The 21,889-nt window shown below is 49.5% G+C and overlaps 1 pseudogene; it reads left to right on the plus strand.

The window, feature by feature from the left end:
* The first annotated feature begins 2,340 nt into the window (after positions 1 to 2,340).
* Positions 2,341 to 12,588, plus strand: LOC133340027 (caveolin-3-like; annotated as a pseudogene).
* The last annotated feature ends 9,301 nt before the right edge of the window (positions 12,589 to 21,889 follow it).

A 21,889-nucleotide genomic window follows, 5' to 3' on the forward strand; every position in this document is an offset into this window, starting at 1 on the left:
ACTTGCTTTCAATTATGATTTTCTTAACGTGTCATTTTTATTATGTCTTTGTCGGAAATTTGTAACAACGTGATTTTATTTTGCCTACAATTTCACTTTCATTGTTCATGCCTGCGTAGTGTCATCGCGGGATGTCACTGTGCAGTGCCGGCCCTAAAGGGTCACGGCGTGCGGTGTAGCGACATCGCGGACACCACGAGGGTGTGGGTGTAGTACCGGTCCTAGAGGGGACTGGTGAGCGCTGGTTGATAGCGCTGGATGGCACCACGCTTGGCGTGCAGTGCCAACCCTACAGGACAGGGTGTGTGAGTGCCGGCTGTTGGAACGGGGTTACTAAAGGCTATGGCACTCCGGTTGACCCGGGAGGACACGTGACCAGTTAAGTCTACAAAGGGGCCGCAAGTTGGGGGCTAGGGGTGGTCACGTGGTCGGGGCCAGATCCTGCTTGATGATTCTAGAAGGTGGTCGTGGCCAAGGGCAGAGGCAGCCACGCCACAGAGGATATAAGCCGGGTCCCCAGAGGGATCCGGCGTTGTTGTTCATTCTGAAGAAACCTTCGTCTACATTCTACGCCCTACAAGAGTCTCCAACATGTGTACCTGGACCCGTGCTGTAGTCCCGGTCCGAAGTAGCCAGTTACGTGGTAACTAGTGTAGTTAGCCTGGTGGTCATGTAGCTAGTTACGGTGTGATTAGTGCAGTTAGCCTGGTGGTCACCACCATAGTTTGTTATCTTGTTAAGGGGCAGTTACTCCGTGTGTTGGAATTAAATGCGTTGCCTCCAAGTGTATGTCTGCGACTCAGTTGAACTCACTGCACCTGTAAAGCACTATGCATTGCATTTTTTTGCACGAATAGTGCTGTAGAAATAAAGTTTGATTGACGAGACACACACGGACACACAGACAGACAGATAAGCAGACAATATGCCTCCTTCATGTGTCTTTCTGAGCCCTCTATTAGATACGGGCCTGAACTTTGCCTCTAACGAGGAGCCCGCGGAGACAGGGCCCTGTCTGTGACCTCTTGACCGGAACGTCCCCGTGCCGACCTCCCCAAAGTGGCGCGTGCCTCGGTACTGACTCACGAGGCGCTGCTAACCGTTGTGGTTCGCGGACGATTCACGCTGGGTTCGACTCCCGGCTACTGACCGATAACCAAGCCACACCGATCACAATCAGCCCCCCCACCACCGCACCCACCTCCCTCCCCACCGTTGACGCCACACGCCACGTGTACGCACCAGTTAGTCACGATGAAGGCGCCTTCGAAATCCGTGGAAGCCTCAATGAGTGTTACATTTGGGGTAGGGTGGGGGGGTAAAAAATAACTCATGAATCTGTCATCACCATTATCATAGGCGGCAGCAGCAGCATTTGGTCAAGTCCACTGCTGGATAAATCTGCCGTTAGCTATAACGGCGCTGGGATGTGGCGGTGAGCGATGCGCGTTGCACTGTGACGTGACCCCACCTACACCCCCTGCACGTGCTGAATGGGCGCCCCTTTTCCACGCTTGTGTAGATCGTTGCTCCGCCGTTTGGACCGTACTTCACCACGCTGGTCTCAACGCTGTTGTGTCAAGGAGCGGCGCCTTTAATCAATGGATGTGGCATGCACTTCGCCTCTCTTGACAATCCCGCTAGCCATCTAGAGCAACCTGTTAGCTCACTGGGCTTGACCTGGTAACATAACAAACCAAAAATAGGTGTATTGTACTCTTTTCTCTTTTCACATCTCCTGTACTTTGCACTCCTATCGTCGTTTTGGTACTTGTTTGTTATTGTAACTTCCTGACCTGCCCCCCCCCCACCCCCCCCACCCCCCCCAACCCCCAACCCCCCCCCCCCCCCCCCCCCCCCCCCCCCCCCCCCCACTGGACATCAGCTAAAAGTAGCTTATAGCTTATCGGATTCCTCCCACGATTACAAACAAATTTTGAAATCCCTGGCAGCATGCGGCCACGATAGAAAGAGAGAGAGAAACAGATTCTAACCGAGGAGCTCGTTTAGTGGGGAGATCCGTGCAGCTCTCGTCTCGTCCACTCGGAGAAGCGGCGCTGTGCGTGGTGGGGGGGTCTCTGAAGGACCGAGAGAGACAGAGTCGTGTGTGAGAGGCGAATTCTTTTTTTTTAAACCCTCCAACAACGACGACAGATGGCGATTAGTCCACTTGCGAGTCAGGGCACGGCACCTCCTCGATGTCCACTGGAAGGCAGTTTCACGACGTCCGTGTGCGGGTGGACCACAGGAACCTCGCTGCTTCCTCCGCAGTGCTGGATTACAGGTGTCGTGACATTGAATGAGTCACTGTAGCGCGTGGCGCTGGGAGATTGGTAGGCAATGGGTATTGGGGGTAGCAGCCCGTTCTACCAATTGGACCCGTGGGCCAAGCGCGGAGCCTTCTGGGGCATCCAGAAGAGGGCGTGGCCGAGGGCGGAGCTTGGCCGCGCTGGGGAGAACAAAAGGCGAGCTCCGACTCACAGTCGGGGCTGCTGCCATCGGGAGTGGAACTCGTCGTGCTGCTGTTGTCGTGGTCTTCGCCTCTTCAAGCTGTGGGTCTGGAAGCATGTTGGCTGTCCTGACCCGGTATGGAATTATCCCCTATGGCTGTGAGAGCCGGAATAAACAAGAGGGATAACGCCTCCTACTCGTGTCTCTGATTTAGTACACTACACAGGCAGCAGCGTAGCCACCGTTGCTGGCTAAATGCAGGCCGACGATAGTTGAACACCGATCCGTATAACAGATGGAAAAGTCCAAACTTCAGCGACGCATGATGAGTGCGGGTTGGTGAATGGGTGGGGGAGGAGTGGCATCGAGATATGGCGTGGGGTGTCACTCGCCACCGGCGTTAACTGCGGTTGGGAATTCGAACTCGGGTCGCCGAGGTTTTGTAACATGGCGCGCTAAAACCGCCGCGCCGCCACTGCGCACACCCGACAGTTGTCCAGCGGGAAGCAAACTGTGTTACCCGTGGCTCGCCACCACCATGGAAAAGGGGATGAGAGTCGAGAATAGAATGCACAGAAAGAGAGAACGGAATCGGAGAAGGAAGAGGGAAGAAAAGGTTATGGGAAATAGGTGGAGCGTAAATTAAAAATGTTTTGGTGGAATACGAACAGAGAAACGGGAGCAAAGCCGTCAGGAGAGATGAGAATCTGGATGAGTAAGAGGCTGATTCAGAGCCGAGACGCCGCTCCACAGATGAGGAGCGGTGTCTGTTTTCACAGTGGGCGGGGATAGAGGGGGGGGTCACAATAGGGGGGTGGCCACACAGAAGTCACGTGACTTACGGGAGGCTTGAGCTGATTCAGACATGTAGATATGGAAGCATGGGACGAGATTACAAATTCTAAACTAATTAAATAACTGGAAATGTTCCACGGGCAAGTACTGAAGCTAGCTATTAAAGTGAAAAGCTAATTACGTGTTATGTAAGATGTTTTTTTCTCGAAGTGTGTGCATGCTCACCAGAGCTTGCATGCTTACAATTCAGGGCCACCGTTTCATTAAGGATTCACACTTTTAGAGTATTGGACTGCTGCTATAAATTTCCACGTGATAATAAGCCGCTTCATTGAGCTGTCATTTGTGGCCAGGTCGCTTCTGAAAAAAGAGCTATACAGCTCGGCGGGGCTTGCCTGCTAAAAATATATGTATATTTTTTTTATAAATATAGTTTATTATAATTGAGTACACCACAGTTAATTGACAGGCATGTCACGCGTGTGGTGGGGTAAAGTGTGGGTATTCCCACTTGTTCTAATGTGTATGGTCAGCGTGGGGAGTAGGTTAAACAAAAAGTCCCCTAGGAAGAGGCCATCTGGAGCGAGCTTCTAGCGGGGAGGCCCTTCCGCCAGCAGCGTCGTGAGCGAGCAATCACGCGGCTGCGCCTCTAATCCGCACAGCCCATCGTTACACACGCAGGGGCTGGTGACATTGCCAGTTGATGGCTCACAGACGAGGCTCGTTGTTTTACTCTGCACGCAGCTCATTTCTTTTCAGGAGCTCGCGCAAAGAAGCGACTTTCCAGTTCGCTGAGCCGCAAAGGCTTGTAAGTGACATCACAAACGGTGACCACGTTGGCCGGTTTCCCGGTCTTCCGAACGCGAGTAGCAGGGCCCTTCACACTGAATGGAGACAGCGTGTAAGGACGAATTCCAGACTACTGGGTGCCACAGTGGTGAGATGTTAACTGCCTTGCCTGGTATACAGGAGGTCGTGGGTTCGATCCCGATGCTGACGCCTGTACATTTGGAGTTTGTGTGTTTCTCTTCCTGTGGTAACGTTGATTTTTTTTCCCAGGGTCCTCTGGTTTTTCCCTCCGCATTTAGAAACATACGTTAAAGAGTATTAGGCTGCGATGATAAACCACTTCGTTGAGCAAAAAATTGTAGCCAGGTCGCTTCTGAATTAGAGCTTCATAGCTCAGTGGGCCTTACCTGGTGAAAAAAAATGATTATAGCTTTTAGTTTACTTCTTGTGTAAGTCGAATACTATCCGTACAAAAATAAAAATAGACACCCGAATTTTAATGTCACTCGGTCAAAGGCAATTATTTTATAGCAAGCAAGACGTTGCATACAGTAAGCATATATATGCAGAAATATGGATATATACATAGGGTGGGTCAAAAGTCAGGAAACAGGGTTTTCATATTTATTTAACAAATCATATAGGATAAGTTAATTTGTTTTAACGCATGTTCAATCTCGCTTCCATTAATGCATTAATTTTCTTTTGAAATTTATTCAGGACTTAGTTTTTTTTTATTGGTTGCAGTTGTGTAATCTTTGAACATTTATCAAATATATGTTGTCGTCTCAATTAATTCATTCTGGGTTCTTCGTCGAGTGTTGTTTGTACGTTGAACTTCTTTAGCACCGTACGTAGCCAACCGTGCTAATCGGAGGTGCGGGTGGAAGGACAACAAACTAATCACAAAAAGCAGCTCTAAAGAAACGAGTTTTAAATCAGATGATTTAAAGGGGCAGAGCTCCTAATGTCGGAAGGAAGAGCGTTCCAGACGGCCGCAGAAGCGCATCTGAAAGCGCACGATGCGGTGACCGCCTTTGTTCGATGGCCAGCCAGAAGTCGCTACTGCGATGATGATAGGAGTGTGCAGTGATGGTTTATGCTTCTTGACGAGATCAGCGAGGTATCGTGGTTCACTTGTGGCAAGCACTTTGTGTGTAATGTGTGCGACCTTACAATGTATTCGTTCGGCAACCGGAAGCCAATGCTGCCCAGCGAGCACTGGACGGACATTGTAAACGTCACCTGAAACAAAATAAGACGAAAAAAACCGATATGAATAACGATGATAAATACAAATATTAACTTTAAAAAATAAACAATTACACGTTGGATATGTTCAACGCCATTGGTGAAATAAACGTAATGTGTCCTGACTTATAAAGCGATGGAACCCTGTGAATATAAATGGGCAGAATGCGGCAACAACACATTCCTGCGGATGGAGCTGGTAGGAACGTTGGGTTGCTCGGTCAATTGCCAGGGTCAACGGCGGCGTGGTGTATTCCGCAAATATGGCCGACTGTGAGGGCGGGCACAAGCCGGCGTGAGTAGGTTAAACGTTGAGTTTTATAAGGGCACCACGGGGTGACCAGCCCCTCCCCTCCCACCCCCCACCCAGCCCCACCCAGCCCCTCCCCTCCCACCCCCCACCCAGCCCCACCCAGCCCCTCCCCATTTTCCCCTCTCCACCCAGCCCCACCCTTCCAATTTTTGGATGCACGACGGACGGACGGACAGAATAATCCCCTGTGGGCTGGTGTAACCAGGAGGTTCCTACCAGTGTAAATGGGCTCGCGTGTCTCAAGCGCTCAACGACCGATTCGACGTCTCTCTTGCATTTTCAAGCCTCTATCGCCATCATCTGGTCGATACCCATTCGTGACCCGAAACACAATCGCACCTCGCCTCCCTGGCTCTGACGTTCCTCCTCCTCGCAGACACCGGTGGTGTAACCACCAACCCCATGGTCACAACATCACCGGGATGATGCGCATCACCGCCTTCATGAATGGAGACATTGAAGTCACAAGACACAGTAGCGCGACTGTGGCCACGCAACCCAAACAATGGACCGTACAATACACCCACAGAGACCCACAGAGCTACATAGAGACCAATATAGGTGCATAGAGACGTGTAGAGATGCATAAAGACACATAGAGATGCAGAGAGACACATATAGATGCATTAAAGACACGGGTCACAGTCGTCCGATTGTGGCCAAGCAACTCAAACAATGGACCACACAGCAGTCCCACTGTGGTCTGCGCCCCTTCAAAGGAAGGGGAACAACAGAGCGACACGAACTCGGCTGAAGCCCTCTCGTCGTGGCTAGGAGACCTCGACATTGGCATTTAGCTCCTGGACCAGATTGCTGCCACCATCATGCACACGGTTAGAATCGACTCTGATCAGTGGGCCAAGAGAGAGCGAGAAGCACTGGTGACGGATACAGCTGAGTGGCTCAGAGGTCCAGGGCACTGAGCCACCACCGATGAGACCTGGGTTCGAATCCGAGTTTCAGCCACTCTTCGTTTTCAAGTGTAGCGAACTGACAGTCTAATCTCAGGTGGTCACCAATGACTGCAAAGACAAAGATCTTCCGTGTAGCCTGAACAGACTAAAGGGGCAAGTGCTGTTAGCGAGCAGCACCTATGAAGGCCGGAACGGTACACGAGGGGGTGGATGGCCAGCACCACACTCGACCGCCTTTGCCTCCCAGTGGCGATGTTTATACACCGCACCAGGTACTAATTTGAGACTGAGTCGACCTAAGGAAGGCCCAGAACCAGTTCAGGTTATCGTTATTGCACCACCAACAACATCACCAACACAACAACAAGAACACAACAACAACACAACAGTAACAACAACACAACACCAACAGCACCACTAACAACGCCACCAACAAAACTCCAACACCAGCACCACGTACGACCGCCTTTGGCTCCCTAACGGCATATGGTACTTATTTGAGGCTGAGTCGACCTAGGGGAGGCCCAGAAACGGTTCAGATATGATGTTGGTGGCAGTGAGCGGTCATTGATCTCGGGTCGCCGGGTTCGTAACGCAGCGCGCTCACCCCGACACGACCGCTCACCACCAATGACTGCTCACACACGCAGACTAAAATCCGTCACGTAAAGGTTATTACAGTTCGGAACTTAATTAGCATTAATTATATCTCTGAGAATGAAAAGTTATCGCTTTGAACTGACGAACATCAACAGCCGCATGCAGCGGTGTGGCAGGGAAGTGCTGCCCTCTACTGTTGTGTGGGTCAGAGGTCACTCAGAGTTAGGGGCCGTCCATGAATGACGTCACGAGATTTTGAACGATTTTTGACCCCCCCCCCCCTCGTCACACGGCGTCACAAAAAGTCAGACCCCCCCCCCTCAAATATGACGTCACAAAGCTTTGCCCCCCCCCCCCAAACCATATTTCCATTTTGAAATAAAACATGCTTCAAATCGTTTTTAACTATTGTCATTGTAGTGCGTATTTAATGTGGCGCTGCACTCTGATATTGTAGGAGTGTTGTTCTCAACCCCCCCCCCCTCGTCCCACATCGTCACAAATGTCTGACCCCCCCCCCCAGGTGCGTGACGTCATTTATGGACGGCCCCTTAGTAGGTCTGCGATACCCACTTCCGTGCGCCGTTCTCTTCCCAAGAAGGGTCGCACTGCGTTGCGAGAAACCAGAATCAGAATTTGTTCATCCGACGACCGCGTGACGCCGATGGAATAACATTTCGGGGGAAATGACAAGGGAAACTAACGCAATAATGTATTTACTGTCCTGTATGTTGAACTTCTTTCGCACCGCACGTAGCCAACAGTGGTATTCAGCGTTGCGGGGGAAGTACAACGAACTAAACACAAAACAATCAGTTCTGAAGTCAGGTTTTGAATCTTACAACAACAAAAATACAGACATCACTCAAGCAATCCTTCATTTTCTATGCCTCAATAAAGTGGACCCCGGTTCTCATTACCATGGAACGGGCCATATAACCCCTCCCCCCGTAACAGCGACTGATCAGGTTAAAGTGCCACCCTGCTCAACAAATCGCATGCGAAAGTTAAGTGGTGAATACAAAAACATATCAAATCATTCAGACTCTGTCTTATCGACAACCTGTTCTTCACCTGAGGACGGCTGCTTGCGTTGTGGCCGAAACGTCTAGAGAATTATTTTATTATGTTTTATTTTTATTATTTTATTATTTCCATTCTACGTGACTTTACCGAAAGAACCAAGAAGATATCAAATCAATTAACAAAAATATATATAACAATAGAGAAATGGTTACGGGCACATCCAGACACAGTTGTGTCGACAGGCATCTTGATCAGGCGATTCCCAGGGGCGAGTCTATCCAGAGGACAACCACAACATCGACTCGCCCCCCGCAAAGTGGTAGCTATGTTATCGACCCTCGGCGCGGGATGATGGCTTGATGATTATTTTTGTGTTGCAGTTGTTGTTGTGCGCGCGGTTCGAATCAGCGACTTGTGCAAGGCGAGGCGACAAAGTCGGGAAGGGAGGAGCTGCGTCAAACGCTTGGGTCTGTCTGTCGCCTGGAAACGATCGCACACGCGTGCGTGGGGGGCCGTGACCGCCTTTATAAGAACGGAACGGAGTTCGCTTCTCCACGGCTCTTTGCCACTGCACGCCAGAGCGGACACGCAGAGCCAGCAGCCCCCCCCCCCCACACCTACACAGACAGCCCCCCCAGCACCCACATCCCGATCGAGAGTCACACGGCAGACATGGAGCCCAGGTCAATCCCAGATGCCGCGCTGCCCCTTGATTTGCAACACCGGGACCCGAAGGACATGAACAGCCACGTGCGGGTGAGTTTTCCGCACTGCAGCCGTGCTCAGGCTGTGTCGCTGCGTTGTGCCATAATCAGCGTCATCGTTATCAGCATCATTATCAGCAGCATCATTATCAGCATCATCATAATCATCATGATCAGCATCATCATCATCATTATCAGCGTCATCAGTATCATCATTATCAGCATCATCATAATAATCATTATCAGCATCATCATCATTAGTGTCATCATTATCAGCGTCATCATTATCAGCGTCATCATTATCAGCGTCATCATTTTCAGCATCATCAGCATCATTATCAGCATCATCATTATCAGCGTCATCATTATCAGCGTCATTATCATCATCAGCAGCATCATCATTATCAGCGTCATTATCATCATCATCATTATCAGCGTCATCATTATCAGCGTCATCATAATCAGCGTCATTATCATCATCATCAGCATCATCATCAGCGTCATCATTATCAGCATTCTCATCATTATCATCATTATTATCAGCATCATCATTATCAACATCATCATCATTATCATCATTAATCAGCATCATCGTCATTATCAGTATCATCAGCAGCATTATCATTAGTATCAGCAGCAGTAGCGATGGGAGCAGTAGCAGAAATGTATGTATGTTGAACTTATTTCGCACCGTACGTAGCCAACCGCGATAATCGTAGGTGCGGGGGAAGGACAACAAACTAGACACAAAAATAACTTCTCAAGAAATTAGTTTTCAATCTAGACGATGATTTAAAAGCGCACAGCTCCAGTGGCTTCGTAATATCGGAAGCGAGAGCGTTCCAGACGGCCGCAGAAGCGCGTCTGAAAGTGCGCGATGCGGTGACCGTCTTTGTTCGATGGCCATCCAAAAGCCGCCGCCGCTGCTGCGAGGATGATCGGAATTCGCGTGATGATTTCTGCTCCTGGATGAGTTCAGCAAAGTATCGTGGTTCATTTGCGGCCAGCACTCTGTGTGTGGTGAGCGCTACCTGACAATGTGATCATTCAGCAACCGGAAGCCAATGCAGTTCGGCGAGCACTGGACGGAAAACAACCTCTGGCCACTGAGTTGGACATTCTCAATATCAATTCGTAGACACTCGCGAATAGGCTGAAAACATCTTAATATTTGTGCTTTGTTTAAACCCCATGCAGGAGGACCCTCCGATGACTCCTCGGGACATTTGATGTGCGTGCTATTGATACTGATCAATCGCATGTTGTATGTATGTTGGACTTCGCACCGTACGTAGCCAACCGTGCTAACCGGTTGTGATGTGCCACTGAGCTATGTAGCTCGTGTTCAGAAACGACCTAGACACAAATGACAGCTCAACAAAGTGACGAATCACTTGGAAATGTACAGCAGCCAAATACTCTAAACGCGTGACGTTGATTCCAAATGTGGAGGGGAAAACCTGAGGACCCGGAGAGAGAGACACGCAAACTCAGAACATACAGCAGGCGTCAAGGTCTGGATCGAACCCGAGACGTCCTGTACACCGGGCCAGGGAGTTAACATCTCGCCACCGCGGTTCACGCGAAAACATGAACGCCTATGCACGCCTGTTCCATTCCATCCTCGCACTCACGAGCTTAGAGCCAGTGGCGAGGTCCGCTCGCCAGGACGAGAGACGCTGCCGCTCATTCCGTCCTTCGTTGTTGCTGGAGGGCGACTGCTTCCAACTGCCCAGTAGTGGCCTTCCAACACCACGCCCGGCTGCCAGCGGTCATGTTTACACACCGCACCAAGTACTAATTTGAGGCTGAGTTGAACTAGAGGAGGCCGGTTCAGATAATTGCCATTGGTATTGGCCGTTAACAGGAGTCGAACTCGTGCCGCCGGGTTTGTAGCGCAGCGCGCTAAGCACGACACTACCAATAACAATACCCCCTCCCCATTCCCTACTAAGTGACGGTGACGTCATCATGGGGCCTGTGCCAGGCCAGGTGCACTTTGAGGCCACGTGAAGTGTCGAAGGCTCGCGAACAGGAGGTCACGGGACAGGCCCACGCTGCATTTTCTCCACCCGGCGCTCCGCTCGTTGTTGTGAGCGTCGCTCCTCTGCCCTCCGTTGTTATTGGAGGGCGACTGCCTCTAACTGCCCAGTAGCGGCGTTCTTCACGAGCCTCCTCCACAGAGGCCGATCTTGACACCGCTGGTCCCAGTCATCCGCGGCAGGTCCAACTCGGCTCCACATCTTCCTGTAGCATATTAGTCCCTCGCTTCTCCAGCCCACGCCGCGCCCATTTAGCCATCCTCCATCTGGCCAAATAGAATCCGCTTGGGCATGCGGTGGCTGGGCATGCGGGCTACGTGACCCAGCCAACGCAGCCTCGCCTGCCGGACTCTAAGAGGCCAAGATGGCTAGACGTGGTTCTGGGCCCCATCAACCTGTGTTGGCTCTACGGTGTGACAGTAGGAGGATGGGGTAAGTGGTGACACCTCTTTGTCGTAATCTCTCTCTGTGTCCGTGTCCACGTGGCCACGCGGCAGGTGCTCTTCGAGGACGTGTTCGCCGAGCCGGAGGGTTCGCACAGCATCCCCGGCGTGTGGAGGTGCTCCTTCAGGACCTACAACGGCGCCAAATGGTTCTGCTACCTGCTGCTCTCCGTGCTGTGCGCCGTGCCGCTCTCGTGCTGCTGGGGCTGCGACTTCGCGTGCGCGCAGTTCTACCACGTGTGGAACGTGGCGCCGTGCCTGCGCATGTGTCGCATGAACATGCTCTGCCTGCAGATGTTCTGGTCGACGATCGTGCGGTGCGTGTGCGAGCCCCTGTGCGAGACGTGCGCCCTGTGCTTCTCGCACATCAAGATCAAGGGGAAAGCTTAAGCGGAAAAAGTTGGCGAGTCAACACAAAAAAGCACACGCACACGCGCGCGTCCGCACAAACACAGACATGTACGCACGCACACACGTACGCATACATACACACATACACACGCGTACGCACACACCCACTCACAGACACACGTACGCATACACACATACACACGCACACACGTACGCACACACACGTACGCACACACATACGCGTACGCAAACGCACGCACGTACGCACACACGCACACAACGATCATCCGTGTAGCCTTAACAGACTGTATGAACAAATTTTGTTCGCGAGCACATATGAAGCCCGACACGGAGGAGGGGGGTGGCTAGCAGCACGCCCGGCCGCCTTTGTCTCTCTAGTGGCGATGTTTACACACTGCAACAGGTTTGCACACCCCGATTAGCACGATTAGCACAGTTGCCTACATGCGGTGCGAAAGAAGTTCAACATAGATACACACGCGAACACACGCACGTACACACACACACACACGTACATACGCACACACCCTTACCAACGTACACACACACGTACGCACACTTCTCGCGAATGCAATGTCCACGTAGGCGGCTGTGATCGGTGCCAGGTTAACGCAGCGGAGGGTGGCATTAGTGGCCTTGGAAATTGAAGGCCCCTCCAAATGGCACGCGACCCATGCGGTGCTGTTCCATCTTGCGGTCAAAATGCATTGTAGTATTGGTGCGCTACGATACATTGCTCTGTGCACTATAATCGTTTCGTGATTAAAGTTTATTACGCCTCCGAATAGCACGGTTGGCTACGTTCCGGTGCGACACAAGGTGAACGTACATACATGCGTGTTACGCAAAGCCACGTGCGGATATTAAAATATCTGTGTTCCTTGTTGAGACTCGAGCTTTCTAATCCGTGTTTCATATTTAACTAAACAAACTTGAGCTGATAATAATCTTCAAGATGGATAGCAATGGGGTGATTTGTATCGGGGACCGGTGCTGCTGGGGAAACGGTGAAAGGAAACGATTAAATAGACAAATAGGGCCGTTCCCAAAATTTTCGTAGCAGCCCCGGGCCCCCTTGAAGCCAGGGGAGGGGGGGTTCCACATCACCCGCGTGTGATCCACCAACCTTCGCTGCTTCCTGCACTGCTGGAATGTACAGACCACGTGAATATCCACCACGGCCCGGCTATATTCAAGATTGTTTTTGCTCCTCCACCCCACAAAGTGAAATGTAGCAGTCACGCCACATGTGAATGTGTCGTCAACCCACCTCCACCCGACGCAGCCAATGAATGACGTTTTGTCACGTGAACAAAACGTGCCAGTCAGTTAACTACTTCAGCGCCACCCGTGGTGTTGGAGAGCAAACCCACAGCCCAAAATTTCAGAGTCAAAACATTGAATGAGACTGGAGGAATCCGATGAGCTATAAAGCTATTTTTACAGATGTCCAGTAGGGGCGGGTCAAAACGTTATAAACAACAAAGAGTTCAAAAACACGATGGGAGTGCAAAGTATAGGAAAGGTAAACACGTCACGGAAACTAAATATACATTTACAATTGAGTTAACGACGTTTCGCCGGTGATTTACAGCAACCAGAATCATCAGGCGATTGCCATAAAGAAGACGACAACTTTACGATGAAAGAATATCGGTCGCTAACGCCTGCGTGATAAATGTAGCAGTCACAAGTTGCACCATTGTGACGATTGGTAACCAGGGCAGGTAACCAGGGCTGTGGTGGTATGGGGGGGTCTTGACGGCTTTGAACGGCTTTTGTTTCCAGAGTTGTGTAGTGGCGGCTCCTCGGCTGTTGTAGTAACGCCGCGCTTTAAAATGACGGTTACGTAAATAATACATGGGCATATCTTGAACGCACCTTTCTGCATGCGATGAAATTAAAGGAGGAATGTATCCGTCGTTCTCATTGGCTGTGATGTTTTTGTTTTTTATCGAGGAGGATGAATGTGCCAGAACACACGTGAACACTCATTAATTGACCAATAACAACCTGATATATAGAGGACTGCAGAGCTTTGGAGGGAAGTTGGCACTGCCTGACGGCTGCTGCTGCTGAGTTCCCGCTCCTTGGCTGTGGTTCCTCCTCCTGGCGCATCTGAGTCGTCCCCCCCTCCCCCTTCTCTCTCTCTGAGTCGTCCTCCCTCTCGCTGAGTCGCCCCCCCCTCTCTGAGTCGCCCCCCCCTCTCTATGAGTCGTCCTCCCTCTATCTCTGAGTCGTCCTCTCTCTCGCTGAGTCGCCCCTCCCCCTCTCTCTGTCTGAGTCGTCCTCTCTCTGAGTAATCATCCCTCTCTCTCTCTCTGAGTCGTCCTCTCTCTTTCTTTTTCTGGGAGTCGTCCTCTCTCTCTCTGAGTCGTCCCCTCTCTCTCTCTCTCTCTCTGAGTCGTCCCATGTCTCTCTTTCTCTGAGTCGGCCTCTATCACAAATTGCGGTTTCAACGAATACATTCAATTAAAATGCTTTCCCAGTGACCCTACAAGTTCCCAACAATTTCCACTGACATGCACATTTGCTGTGGGTTCATTCTATCAGTAATAGTATTGTTATGCTCGAGTTTATAACCGACAGTTACATATTTACAACTCTTACTGCGTATAAAATGACACCAACCCACGTGCTCATGTTGTATCGGCTGGTAACGCGTTGAATGACAGCGCCCATTCACCTTTGAGTGAAATAAAACTGCAGCGGGCCGCTAACCACGCGCGTTGCGGCCTTTACAACACAACAATCCGAGCCGCCATCGATCCTCTCGTGGATGAAAGCCTCCGCCAGCTTCCGCCAGCCGTCGTCTTCTCTCATGGACCCTGCAGACCTCTGGGTTTGATCTTCGACGAAGCTCATGGCCCACCCTAAAAGCCGCATCCACTGCACAAACCATGGCAGATGCGGATACCCGATGCACCATTTACTTGGAAGTAAATCAATAAAACTCTCCAGTAGTGTGCTACTGTGGTCATCAGAACAGGGTGCACAGCGTATAACGACGCAATGCCCCGATCCACAAATACGAAGGAGACATCACAGCGATTACACAACTTCGCTGAAATTGTAGCTGTTGCTCGCATCTACAACATCAGCCCGTTCGAAAGAAGAACGTGGACCCTACGTTGTAGGTAATCCATCTACCGCCCGAACACGATCCGAATGACTTCGCTCCATCTCTATGCCCTCCTTTGGCTGGTTCCCACTCCGATGTGAGTCTCGAGTACAAGCCCTCATTCCATTTTAGGACGTGTCCGAACCCAGCCTTGCCCTACTTGTATTAGCAGTCAAACGTGGAAATAAAATTGAACAGGAGAAGTGACGAGGAATGACGCTGTTGCTATCTTCGCCATTATCATAGCACGGAGACGATCGTGGAAGGCTCCCTGGGTGATGCTTTGCAAGTTCGTTACAGAACACCCCCGTCTCGAGTCTGCCGGACTGGCTGAGCGATGCCCTCTTTGCTTGCGAATCGTTCTCTAAATCCACGTTTTCAGTGCAGAATGTAATTTCAGGTAATCGGAGTCGGTAGGTCGATTTAACTCCGCTTTGAAAACCCATCTTTTCAAACTGAACCTTCCCTCTTGAGTTTGGTCGGTTGCCCCCCTGATTCTGTTTTTGTTTCTTGCTTTTCATGCATTGCGCATTGGGATCCTAGGTTTGGAATGCGCATTAGACATTTGAATAATAATAATAATAAATATTTGTTACCAAGGAGTGAGATCTTGATTTGAAGCTTTCGTGACTGCAGGAATCCATATTTTTTGGTTCTTTCGGTAAAGTCACGTAGGTAGAAAATTAAATAAATCACGACGTTTCAGGCGCAACACAAGCTTTCCCACCTGATGATGGACGCTTGTGTTGCGGCCGAAACGTCGTGATTTATTTTATTTTATACCTACGTGACTTTACCGAAAAAACCAAAGAGTAAGGAGTGAGATCCCATTTCGACATTTTTTTTACACGGGGACAATCCGTGGTGACCGAGCACAACAACAGCAGCAGCGACAACAAACAAAGAAAGAAACATAAATATTGCAGAGAACGAGAAGAGCGAGGTTCTTACAAGATAATTGCGCAAACCAACGAGGTGTTTAACGGTCACGTGTTCCTCCATCCCGGGTCTCTTATTGTGAAATCCCCAAAGCGGTGAAACGGTTGACCCGAGTCAATATGCAAGCGCGAAGAGCTGTAAAAAACAAACATGCACCACACAATAAAACACAAATTTTAACAGCCACAGGTCAAGAGACGGACCCTGAAGTGTCTTGCAAATATTTGGGCTGACGCTTCGTGCCTTTCATTCCGCTGCGGCGGTGGTGGGGGGGGGGGGGGTGATCGACTCTCTCCATAAATTCGCTCTCTCTATGACCACCACCACCACCACGTGACTTTTCTTTCGTGTTGTGCGCGCTGCATTTAGCGCCACAGCGCGTGAATTTATAGCGTTTAATCGTTTGTTTGCTGATGACTGTATTTCATATCGGAATCGCCTCAAGTGCTGTTGCTGCTGGCGGCAATAAAAGTTGTTTAAAAGTCAAAGTCTCTCTGGAGAGAGAGATTTTGCTTGCAGGCTCCGACCGCACTCCCCCCGTCCCCACGCGTCTGGGAGCCGACGGCAATTATCACGGACCCGCTTGGGGACAAGACTGGGCATGACATTTGCCATTGTTGCTGATGGACCCCGTCGTTGTGCGTGTGTGTGCGTTTATATAATCATTCCTGTACTATTGTTAGACGTGTATGCGTTATCAATTTACAATCAGCCGTAGAATGTCGCCCCGTGCGTGCAAGCCAGTAGTCAAGTTCACGAAAGGGAATAAAGGCGGCGTGATAAAGCCAACGTCTTTGTGTAATGGCTCTCTAAACGCCACGGTTGCTGGTGTGTGCGTGTGGAGCGGTTCGCACACTCTGTGCCTAGAACTCTGCCACCCGAGATCGATTCACGCTCACGGTCAACAACGGTGGCGATCAATTGAACTGGTCCTGGGATTCCCCTGGGTCGAATCAGCCTCAAATGAGTACTTGGTCCGGTGGGTAAACAACGCCACTAGGGAGACAAATGCGGCCGGGCGTGATGCTGGCCACCCACCCCTTCGTGTGCCATGCCAACCTTCATAGGTGATTGCTAACAACACTTGCCCCAACAGTCTGTTCAGGCTATACGGGGGATCTTTGTTTTTGGAGTGGTTAGCGCACTGTGCCACTAACTCTGCGACGCAAGTTCGATTCTCGCTCACGGCCAATGACAGTAGCGATTATTTTAACGGGTCCTGGGCTTCCCCTAGGTCGACTCGGCCTTAAATGAGTACATTGTGCCGCGTGTAAAAATCAGCAAAGGGAGAGACGCAGGTTGCTGAGTGTGGTGCTGGCCACGTAACCCCCTCAATTACCGTGAGCACATTAATTGGTGCTCACTAATAACACATACGCCGCAATGGCGAGATGTTAACGACCTCCCCTGGTATGCAGGAGGTCGATCCCGACCCTGACGCCTGTTGTATATTTGGAGTTTGCATGTTCTCCCCGTGGTCGCGTGGATTTTTCTCCAGGTCCTCCGGTTTTTCCCTCCACATTAAGAATCATTCGTTTAGAGTGTTTTGCTGCTATGAATTTCCATACGATAAGCCACTTAGTTGAGCTGTCATCTGCGGTCAGGTCATTTCTGAAAAAGAACTGTATTGCTCAGTGGGCCTTATCTGGTAAAACACAAAAAGGTTCATTTTAGTTTCTTTAGTTTACATGCCCCAACAATCTGCAACAACTATACACATGGGGGAGTCTGTTCGTGTCAGTTTGTGTTGCTGAGATAATGGGTGCTCGCTAATGGCTTGGGAAGTCCTTAACGTGGGAGTTGGACCCAACATGGCTATTGACGACTGTGAGAATTGTTTTTTTTTAATTATGCTTAGTTCATATAAGTTTTTATTTTATTTTGCGTAACCAGGTGAGAATATTTTGTGTAACCAGAGGCCAGGGTCTCATTTGCAAGAGTGAGTGGGAACATTATTCGTCTGCTAATAGGGGGGTGGGGGGTGATGATGAATGAGGAATGCTCGGTGTCGTGTTTCAAATGTGGAAAAAAATGGGCATTGAAACCGTCTTTGTGAATGACGACGTCAGGGGGCATATTTGACATCAACTGTGAAGCAGACGGAGTGTAGTCGCCGTTGTTTTTTCGGTGATTGCACAACGCAGTATTAATCGGGGTGGCCGCTGGAATTTCGAACCGCGAACCCCCTTGCAACGCCGCTACATCTGGGCCACGTCAACGCAACTTATCACCGAGTGTGTCTTGAACGCATGCGTGGTGGTGGCAACTCTTGTGCGCCAACTGCACGCAAAGTGTCGGTGACCTCACCATGGCGCTTGTACCAGGCTAGGTGCACCTTGAGGCCACGTGAAGTGTCGAGGGCCCCACTGGCTGGCAGGAGGTCACGGAACAGACCCAGGCGCCATGGGTTAAGTGAGTGAGCTGATTTTACAGATGCACCACCTGTGCTCCCTACTGTGCCCAACTTGCCGCTGGTTGTTGTGAGCCCTCGCTCCACCTGCCCTCCGGCGTTGTTTGAGGGCAGATGAGGGCACTTGATGACGCCACGGTGGCGAGATGTTAACTACCTCGCCTGATATACAGGAGGTCGTGCGTTCGATTCCGACCCTGACGCCTGTATATTTTGAGTTTGCGTGTCTCTTCCCGTCGTCGTGTGAATTTATCTCCCTGTCCTCCGGTTTGGCCCTCCACATTCAGAATCAACACGCGTTTAGAGTATTTGGGCTGCTGTAAATGTCCACGTGATAGGCCACTTCGTTGGGCTATCATTTGTGATAGCCAAGTCGCTTCTGGACAAAAAAGAGGGGCAATGCACCTCAGTGGGGGCCTTACCTTACCTGGTAAAACAAAACAAACAATTGACAGGTTAGTTTACTTGTACACAAGGCGAAGGGAGTCTCTATGCACGTCGGCAACGGAGACCGCGGGGGGTAACCCTCCCACACAAACATTCGCCGTTCATCCATCACAGCCTTGCCGGCCGGAGGGGTGAGTGGGGGGGATGCATTGCTCTAACACAGAGTTGGGAAACATCAGCACACACAGGGGCCAGAGCTAATGGGTAACGTCCGTTGGCTAAGAGATTTGTTTTTAACCCAGCCACAAACGCGAGTGACGTAAGAGTTAAGATGCTGCTTCTTCTTCTGTCCATTCGAGCTCATGGATTTCTTGCAGAATGCCTCTTGTCTGTGTGTGTGTGGTGGGGGGTGGGGGTTATGCGCAGACATGCGGTGGTTGTTGGACTACTTCCGAACGCACACACCTTGTGAAATATCAGCAACGTTACTGAGTACGTCGGTGATCTCTTACACAGAACTTGCTCCACGGGCTATTGAGTCTGTAGAGAGTGGGTTGTGAGGGGGGGGGGGGGGGTCGCTATATCTTTGTCTTTGTGAGCGTGGCATCGACGATACGCCGGTGGAGGTGGGATAGAAGCTATCGACAACAAGACAGGGCCATGGTAACGGTGGGCATTCGGTGGCTGAGAATCGCGTTACGCTCAGCTACTCGCTAATTGGACTAGGTAATTGGAGTGGGGGGTCTCTGTCTTTCAAGGAGCTTGCACGTACTTACTGGATGTATGTTGAACTTCTTTCGCACTGTACGTAGCTCACCGTGCTCATATGAGGGTGCGGGGGAAGGACAGCGACCGAAACACAAAAAGTCGTTCTAAAAAAATTAGCTTTCAATCTAGATGATTTGAAAGTGCATAGCTCCAGTGGCTTTCTATTATCGCAAGGAAGAGCGTTCCAGACGGCCGCAAAAGCGCATCTGAAAGCGCGCGATGCGGTGACCGCCTTTGTTCGATGACCAGCCAAAAGCCGCTGTTGTTGCTGCGAGGATGACCGGAGTACACGTGACGGTTTATGCTCCTTGACGAGATCACAGCGAGGTATCTGTAGTTAATTTGTGGCAAGCACTTTGTGTGTGTAATAAGTGCGACCTTATAACGACGCATTCGTTCAGCGACAGGATGCCAATGCAGCTTCGGCGAGCACCGGACGGACATGGTCAGTGCAGCTTTACAAAACGTTGGGAAACGAAGACGCACCACAAACGTGTGTCCAGGGGTAACTAAAGTTAAATAAGGACAAATGTCCCCCGTATAGCCTGATCAAACATTTGGGGGAAAGTGCTTTATTCGAGCAACTATGAAGACGACCCGGCACGGTACACGAGGGGTTGGTGGCCAACAACCACCACGCCCGGCCGCCTTTGTCTCCCCATTGTCAATGTTTACACGCCGCACAAAGTACTCGTTTGAGGCCGAGTTGACGTAGAGGAGTCACAGGACCGGTTCAGGCCATGAGCGGGAATCGAACTCGGGTCCCCGGGTTCGTAGCGCAGTATGCTAACCACTACGCCACATACATACACAAGATCAACATGCACATACACTACTGTAGTGATCTTGATTTGAAGCTTTCGTGACTGCAGTAATCAATACTCTCTGGTTCTTTCGGTAAAGTCACGTGGATAAAAAAAAAGATAGAAAAAAGAACAAAAGAAAACAGGACGTTTCGGTCGCAACACAAGCGTCCGTCTTCAGGTGATGTTACGAGGCCATTATGATAATAAAAGTAAAGATTTACTAGAAGAAAGTACCTACATTAAAATCCAACGAGATCCAACTAATACTTTAGAACGTAAGACGACTGCAATCATTGCAAATTCATTTATCCGCAAGACTGAGCAATTCCAAATGAAGCCAAGGGCCTCAAAACCACCGAGACTGTATGGGCTACCAAAGATTCATAAAATCGGCATCCCATTACTACCCATAGTAAGTACAATTGGCTCTGCCACATATAAATTAGCAAAATATATAACTAAACAAATACAGCCCTACATCGGTAGGACATCTTCATTCATAAGAACTTCAGACCATCTTGTGAATGTGATTAAATATATTAAATTTAATCCTAATGATATTCTGGTGAGTTTTGATGTGATTTATCTATTCACTAAGGTTCCAGTCATTGAGTCGCTTAAATTACTTGATAAACTAGTAAAGAATACAGGTTTACCAAAAGATATTCCAAAACTAGCTGACCATTGTTCATATAACACTTACTTCTTATGGAGAGGTGATTTCTTTAAACAAAAGGAAGGAGCAGCAATGGGCCCTCCTTTATCTCCTGCTACAGCAAATCTGTACATGGAAATCTTTGAAACAAGAGCACTTGCCTCAAGTACATTAAAACCATCTTTTTGGTTTAGATATGTTGATGACACTTTGGTTGTCTGGCCACATGGTAATTTCTAAATCATCTCAATGCACAAAACCCGGCCATCCAGTTCACCATAAAAACGGAGGTGAATAACACACTCCCTTTCCTAGATATTTTGCTTAGACATGGCCTAAATGGCAAAATAACACACAGCGTTTACAGAAAGCTAACGCACACTGATGCCTATCTGAATGCAGATTCACATCATCACCCCGCTCAGAAATCCTCTCTTATCAAGACGCTCATACAATCGGGCTAAAACAGGGTCAGATGGTGAAAGTCTAGGGAGAGAGATTAAACATGTTAAAGAAGCACTACGACAGAATGTCTACAATAAAGCTCAAATTAACAGAGCACTGAATGCCAAATCACGATCGCAAAGTAATACTGCTTAAAGTAATCAGATTATTAAAACAATTAAAATACCATATATCTCAGGAGTAACTGACAAATTATCCCGTGTTTTGCAAAAGCAAAACATTAAAGTAAGAATTGGTACATAACACAACATTCAAAAACTAGTATCTTGTACTAAAGATGAATTACCTAAATTATCCACAGAAGGTGTATATTGGATGAATTGCTCATGTGGCAGGTGCTATATTGGACAGACAGGACGTAACATCAGCGTAATACTAAAAGAACACCAAATAAATATTAAATTATCTCAAACACAACTGTCGGCAGTGGTAGAACATGCTTGCCAACAAGGCCACTCAATTTATTTTAATAACGTTGAAGTGTTGTGTAAAATTAATAATTACTGGCCAAGACTAATTAGAGAATCCGTTGAAATTGAGAGAAATACAAATAACTGTAATCGCTCTGACAGCTAAAAGTTCAGTGCGGCTTGGAAGCGTATTATCAAATAATACATATTACAATTCCTTATAGGGGA

The sequence above is a fragment of the Lethenteron reissneri genome, unplaced genomic scaffold (assembly GCF_015708825.2).
Source record: "Lethenteron reissneri isolate LAM-NWPU_2019-01 unplaced genomic scaffold, ASM1570882v1 scaffold_645, whole genome shotgun sequence".
In the NCBI taxonomy this organism is placed as follows: Eukaryota; Metazoa; Chordata; class Hyperoartia; order Petromyzontiformes; family Petromyzontidae; genus Lethenteron; species Lethenteron reissneri.